Here is a 7545-nt window from a genome sequence, read left to right as displayed (position 1 = left end):
TCGTCTAGTATTTGTCTGGAAGCATAGCTGCAGCATGCTCTCCATGGATAATTCTGCTGGTATTTCAAATACTGATGGTGCAGCTTCCAGCCTCATTATAACCCAGAAGCCAGCCCAATACAACAATCTGACAATGAGTAGTGGGTTCATAGGACAGTAAAGACTGAAAGAGGGGGTGCCCATAAGAAAATTTGGTGCAAGCTTTGAGGTATAAAATGCATTCGGCAATATTCTATCCATTTATGTAGCACTTATCTCCCCCCACCCAGCTTTGGGATTTTGTATTCCAGAATTAATGATAACATTGCCCAAATTTTTTTATGAAGAGAAAACTTGTGTTACAGTTGTTTGAATCTTATAAACCACTAGCCAGATGTTAGCTATAAATTTGTTTATATATTGTTTGTGGGTAGATACATATTGTTTGTAGGTAGAAACATACATAATTTTATTTTTTGTGGGTAGATACATACATAATTTTATGTCAACTTGATTAATAAAATGTAGGGGTGAAGTTTAGTCTGCCGGTCAGGTTGCAGCTTGATGACCTCAATTGGAGTTGCAACCAAGATACATGCTTGCTGAAGGCCAGCCCCTCTCTCTCATTTCTTCTACCTTCCTGTTGATGCTACATGGAGAACTTTTAGAGCCATGTGATGCCACTTTCACCGCCATTGGATCCCAAAGACTTTTCACCCACTGGCCCATGATCTGCCTTCACTTTGCACCGTTGCTCATGGCTGTGTGAATCTGAAGAGGGATTTATGGACTAGTGTTGGACTTATGGGTTAGTACCAGATTTACAGACTTGAGTTGGACTGGGCTGGGATGTTTTATTGATGCATAATTACTTCTTGATATAAAGCTCTCAAATACCTATATAAATATAGATATAGATGATATACATATCCCTAAATTTGTTTCTCTGGTCAACCAAGCCTAATACGTTGTGCTCATGAATAAATTGATTTCACTACATTTCTAAATGACATCAATTCAGATGTAAAATAATAATGGAACTTCTATCTGAAGTGCTCCAATTGTGTTTGTTAACATAACACAGAATGTTTTAAACCATATGCGTAATATTATCTGATTGTACTATACATCAAAGTACAGAAATATTTCAGTATCTAACAAGGCCTACAAATCTCATTTTAGACTTAGGTTGTTTGGTACTATTATTTGATTTTCTATGGCACAGTAATAAGTACAATCTCTAGAATAGTTTTGGGACAACTTTATATTTTTCCCTAATTAAAACTCCTTTTTCATCGTCTGCCCTGACACAGTTAAATTTTCATCGCATCTGTCTTTCTTATGCCTCTCACTATTCTTTCACAGCTGTTGATTAGAGTGCTAGGCTTGAAGTCTTAAGGTCATTTATCCTGCTGCAGAGATCATAAATCCTGATTCTTTTCATGACATCTGGTTAATACCCAAGATGCACATGACCAGGAGGAACGCTGCTCTTGCAATGATAACTTCCAAACTAGGAGTCGAAGGACAAACAGCCATCTTTCTCAAATATTACTTCTACATATATTAGGAGTGTGATAAAAATTGCTTATATGTGTGTTGTTTTAACCACTTCAAAAATAATCTCTAGGAGAACTGTCATAGTAATAGGCATTATGTAAGTAAAACTAGACTTATGTCCTTTTATTTACTCATGGGTAACATTTCTAAACTCATTGGATGTGGCAGCTAATCCTATATTGATTGTATTATATTCCCAAATCTAATCTACAACTATCAAGCTTTCCAGATTCAAAAGTAGACTTAGTGCATCCTTATACAACACAGGCAGTCCCCAGTTTACAGGTGAGAGCTGATTCCAATAGAATCTTTTTTCTTTTTAAATCATTTCATTTGTGGCTCATACAACTCTTATCACAATCCATCCATACATCCATTGTGTCAAGCACATTCATTCATTTGTTGCCATCATCATTCTCAAAACATGTGCTTTCTACTTGAGCCCAGATATCAGCTCCTCATTTCTCCCCTCCCTCCCTGGTCCCCCCTTCCTCATGAAACCTTGAAAATTAATAAATTATTATTATTTTGTCATATCTTACACTGTCCGATGTCTCCCTTCACCTACTTTTCTGTTGTCTGTCCCCCAGAGAGGAGGTTATATGCAGACCCTTGTAATTGGTTCCCTCTTTCTACCCCACCTTCCCTCCACCCTGCTAGAGGTCACCACTCTCACCACTGGTCCTGAATGGATCATTAAAGGTTAGAATAGAGCTGTAACAGTGGGAATGGATGTATGGGATTAGTAAAACAAAAGAGTAATTTAAAAGTGGCATGTGCAGCAATAAAGGCAATTGGATGAAAACGTTTCTGCAAGTAGAGATTGGTTGAATCTTCTGAAAGTGAAGGCTGATTTACACAGCATTAAAAGGTTTGTAGAAGTTGTGCAATGCACATTCTTAATGTTGGTATTGTCTATGATGTTTTCATTGAGCCACATATATCATCTGGCATAACTTTTTGAAGAGTCAATATGTAAAACTTTTAACAACTGTATCACAGAAAAAGGAGAGAGATATTTTTCTAATGTTTCTGAAGTCAATAGAGAATTTAAACTTTGGAAAAATTTAATATCTTCTAATAGTCTTGATAATCATTGATAAACAATTTTCATATTTAATGATGTCTATGCTTCTTAACAGTTATAGTAAAATATGAAAGTCAATAAAAATTTTATTGATAGAAAATATAGATATACTCAAGAATAAATTTTGATAAAAATTTCATAGTTTTAGCTGACCATTATGTTATGATTATTATTGTTAGACTGAATAAAAGACTAGATGAATGGATGGATGGACAGATGGATACTGGTTGGAAGGAAGGATGGAAGGAAGGATAAATTTGCCACAAGGTCTGTGCATTCTGACCTGCTGATAAGCTTTGGAAAATGGTATGGATGATTTTGCTTAACTTCCCAAAATCACAAATCACACAACCTGAAATTTGACAGATGTTTTTTGTTTATGGAATTTACCTCTTTGCTGAAAATATATCCATGAATGTGGTATCACATGCATAGGTCAAATTCACAAAAATTTCTCAGATGTACTCAAACCGGGAATGAGTCTGAGCTGGAAGGCTCAGGTCCATAGTCCTGAGAGATACCAAGTTCAATCGGTATAACATAGTTTGCAAAAGATAATGTTCTACACTGTATTTTGGTGAACAGTGACTAGAGTCCTATGAGCTCATGAACAGCCACCTAAAACACAAATAATGGCCCTCCCCCTGGAGAGGAAAGAAGAATGATGAAAATAAAAATATGCATGAAAACAATTAGTGCAATGGACTAGCGAACAATGCGTACGTTAGTCTCCACAACCATGAAAACAAAAGATAGAGAGCCTTGCGATGGCTCTTCAGTATCTAACCATGTTCCACTGAAATGTATAAGGTTTTCAGTTCAGAAGGAAATAACGTTTTCCTCCGTCATAGTTTGTTTTACGTCTGGAAGCTCTTCTCAACTCTGGTCACCTCGGGCCACCCTGCTGGCATCTGACACGTCCAGTGACATGGCTTTCAGCCTCACAGCAACACACAAGCCATTAGTTCACACTTTAAGATCCTCAGTATTCTTTCACCTGATTGACAGGCTACTCGATTTGATTGTCAGACATTATAAGACAATGACTCTTGAAAACATATCAAGCATTTGAAATGTAAGAATATATAATTGCTGAGAAGTTTCTAAAACACTTAGGAAGTTAATAAAACACAATCAATTCCTAGAAAGAAAAAAAAGGAGAATAACGGTCAGAATTGTTTATTGTCTAACGACATGGTTGACTATTGACAGCAGTGACGTATAATGTGACGAGCGATGAGAAGGCAGAGGAGAGCTGGCCCTGGCCGTATTTTCATTTTACGTCCAAGTAAGCACACGGGCGTGAACAGGGTGAGTTGGTGAGAAAATGCATTTTAATATAAGAAGGAAAAGTGTGCAGAGATCTTCCCACGATCATTATGATAAACACTATAGTACAAGGATACTTTCCTTAATTTTTAGTTATTGTTTATCAATGTTCATGGAACTAGTACTTACCAAAATGGTAACATAGACATAAAATATTTTACATCTGAATCTCAATCCACAAATTGTATATATTTTTTTTAAATGAACTCAATAATATGCCCATTAATCTGGATGCACTTGATGAATCCAGCAATGAATAGTAAAAATTACAAGTTGCATAATTCTGGCCACATGTAAGTTTTTCAATAAGATTCAAATAAGTGGAACTGTGAAAATAAAAAAATTAAAATAAAAATTCTAATCTGTTGTGCTTTATAGCTAGTGGGAATGTGTGTCTAACCTTATCTAAATTAAAACATATGATTGGAAATATTTTCTCATATTTTTGATAGTTTGGTACACAGTGAAAAGCCAATTTCTATAAGGGCATTTTTTTCTCCCCCAATTCAGTACTTTGCAGGAGACACTTTGTATCTTGAGAAGACTCCCCAAACCAAGCCCACTGTCACTGAGCCCCACATAGGGTTTCAGAGACTGAATCCTTATGGGAGCATGCCATCCCATATGTGTCCTGTAGAGCAGCCAGTGGGTTTGAACTGCTGAATCTGCAGTTAGTAGGCAATACCCAACCCAGAGCAATGCCAGAAGTGCTTGCATAGATGAGCAATAATAAAATCAGAGTCAACATGTAATGCTTATTAATAGGATAAAACATTAAGATGATTTAAATTAAGATGACAATCAAATGTCCAAAGATTCAACTTCCAATTTTATCTCCTCTCTATCAATTGGTTTTCTTCCCAAGTCTAAAAAGGTAATAATGATGACCTACCATTGAAAATCTACATCAAAATATTGAACTACAAAGAAAATATAAACAGTTTCAAAATCTGAAGTGAATGAGAATGTACATTTTAAATTAATTTTTCAGTACCTCTCTTCGCTTATAGCTGATGAAACACACATCTTCAGGGTATTCTTCCCCCACATTTCAGACAGATAATTCAAAAAGGAGAAAAAGCTAACACAGGCACAAAAGGCATGCTGTCTACCATCCCTGACAACTTGTAATTTGACTGCAGAATTTCTAGCTTGGAAAATATAATGAGTAATGATGTAGTTATAGAAATAAACTCATGCTTCAAGCAATCTACTTTATATCAAGTACATACTTCAGCAGAATCTATCAAAATATCATATTTTATACTGTCCTGAATCTAATATTAATAATTCAATATATTCTCATTTACATGAGTAGTTATCTATATTTTCAATCATATAAAAGTACCTAAAATTGATTGAATGTGCACTAATTGTTCAGTGCTTATTGAAATGTTATAATTAAAAAAATAATGGGAGTACCTCGACAAGAAAACCTTCTTTGAGAAAACAAGTTTATGTAAACAAGACACTTGCGTGGAAGGGAAAACTACCTAGCCATCCTTTCTTTGCGAGTAATTTACCCCTACTTAAAGGCAGGTCACCTTCCATGTAACAGCTATACCATCACATTGCCCTTAGCTTTCCAAGGACAGATGAAAACCATTGGAATTCTCCAATCGGACAACGCAAATGTTTTATGTCCTTTGTGTCTGTTCGTTTGTTGTTAAGCAACGAGAACAGAATAACTTTCTGAAATACGAATAGAGAATCGAGCAGGCCACGAATGGAGAAGGAGTGTTTTCACAGAATCAGTGGACCTAATCCACCACATCTCCACGGAACCTAAACGTACTATTGGCCATTTCATAAAAGAAAGAAAGAAAGCGAGAGAGAGAAAGAAAGAAAGAAAATAATATGCAGTATGCTTGTGTACACGCACCAGTTAGTTACTTTTTCTGCAATAAAGGATTGTGGAAGTAAAGTGTAAAGATAATATAGATAACTAAGAAAAATATAGCTAACTACTAATGTAAAGGAAGTAAAAATGACAGACTAGAGAGAACGATACTGTCTGTGGTCGTTGGGATGCGGTCGAACCACATTGTGGTGTTCTAATAGAGACTGGCTTCTTGGTCAGTGGAAACAGCGTTCTGGAGGAGGGACTCGGCTCCCCTTGAGAAGATGCCTCCTGCCTGCCGCTGGAGCTCATCCATTGTGTCTTCATCCTCCAGTTCCAACTGCGCAGGTGTGTCTCTTTCATTGATTGGCTGTTCCTCAAATCAGAGTCTGATTTGCCTCATTGACAACCAAGTGGCATATGCCTTTTAATATTAAACTGCACCACAGAACCATCCTGTCCTGCCACCTTCTAATGAATCTGATCATTTTCTGTCTTGATGCCTTCCTTGGGTTTCTCGTCGGCCATGGCCAGCACCGGGCTCCGCAGCTGCTGCCTCACAAAGGCGGTACCAGGTCTGCCCAAAGGAGCCCACAAGCAACACCAAGAGCTGCGGAAGAAGGAGGCGGCAGTGGTGGAGGAGGGAGAAAAAATTTTTTTTAAATGAAAATATTATGCCCTAACCTAACGACCCTGAAAATTATTCTCTGTGAATTACATTATTTCAGATCTTTTCTATTTTCTTTCTAAGATGGTGATATAACTTTAAAGCAGCAATCACTTACACTGAAGAGCAAAGAGCTGCCAAGGTAAGCCCCCATGCCCAAGTGGAGAATGGCCTAAACATGCTCTATGCATCACACAGGGTTGAAGATCAAGTTTCATATTGTTTATGTGGAGAAATACTGATTTGTAATTACTAAAATAATGCTTGCTTCAGGGGCACAAGAGGCCATATCAGACCTCTTCTGGCTTCCTTAAGGCCATGAGGCAAGTTCAAGCCTGCCTCCAGCCTCCATCCTACTTCACACTGTGCGGGGCCACAGACAACGCATAGACAAGATTCACAATTAGGGAGATTATTATAAAGGGAGTTGATAGGTTATCACATATCAAGATCTACAATTTATCTATGCTGGTTTGCATGTTGCTGTGATACTGGAAGCTATTTCAAATGCCAGCAGGGTCACCTATGATGAATAGGTTTCCAAGAAATGTCCAGATTAAGAAGAGTCTACAAAGAAGAAATAGGCTGTCCACTCCTGAGAAATTAGCCAGTGAAAACTTTATGAATGGCAGCAGAACATTGTCAGACCCGAAAAACCTCATGAATATTTGCTGAGCGTTGTCAGAAACAGTGCCGGGAGATGGGGCCCTGAGGTTGGAAGGCATTCAAAATATAAAGGAGGAAGAACTGCCTTCTCAAAGCGGTCAGCCATAATGACATGGACGGAGTAAAGCTTCTGAGCCTCCATTTCCTAATGGGATATGACTCAAAATGAGAAGAAACAGCTGTAAGTATCCATTAATAATTGGATTTTGGAATATATAAAGTATGAATTGAAAGTTATTAAAAATAAAATATGACACATAAAATTGATATCCTAGGCATTTGTGAGCTGGAATGGATTTATACTGGGTATTTTGAAGCAGATAACCTTATAGATTACTATGCCAGGTATAAATTGCATTTATTATCATAAAGTTATTTCAAGATCTTTCTTGAAGTATATTGTTATCTGTAAAATAA

The 7545-nt window shown here is 37.0% G+C and overlaps 1 pseudogene; it reads right to left on the bottom strand.

Moving 5' to 3' along the window:
- Positions 1–6009: 6009 nt before the first annotated feature.
- On the bottom strand, positions 6010–6323 carry LOC115868474 (annotated as a pseudogene).
- Positions 6324–7545: the final 1222 nt, after the last annotated feature.

Source organism: Echinops telfairi, unplaced genomic scaffold (assembly GCF_000313985.2).
Source record: "Echinops telfairi isolate 266 unplaced genomic scaffold, ASM31398v2 ScPeMD7_11;HRSCAF=52, whole genome shotgun sequence".
Lineage (NCBI taxonomy): Eukaryota > Metazoa > Chordata > Mammalia > Afrosoricida > Tenrecidae > Echinops > Echinops telfairi.
Note: the sequence above shows the minus strand (reverse complement) of the source record. Positions and strands in the feature narration are given on the sequence as shown.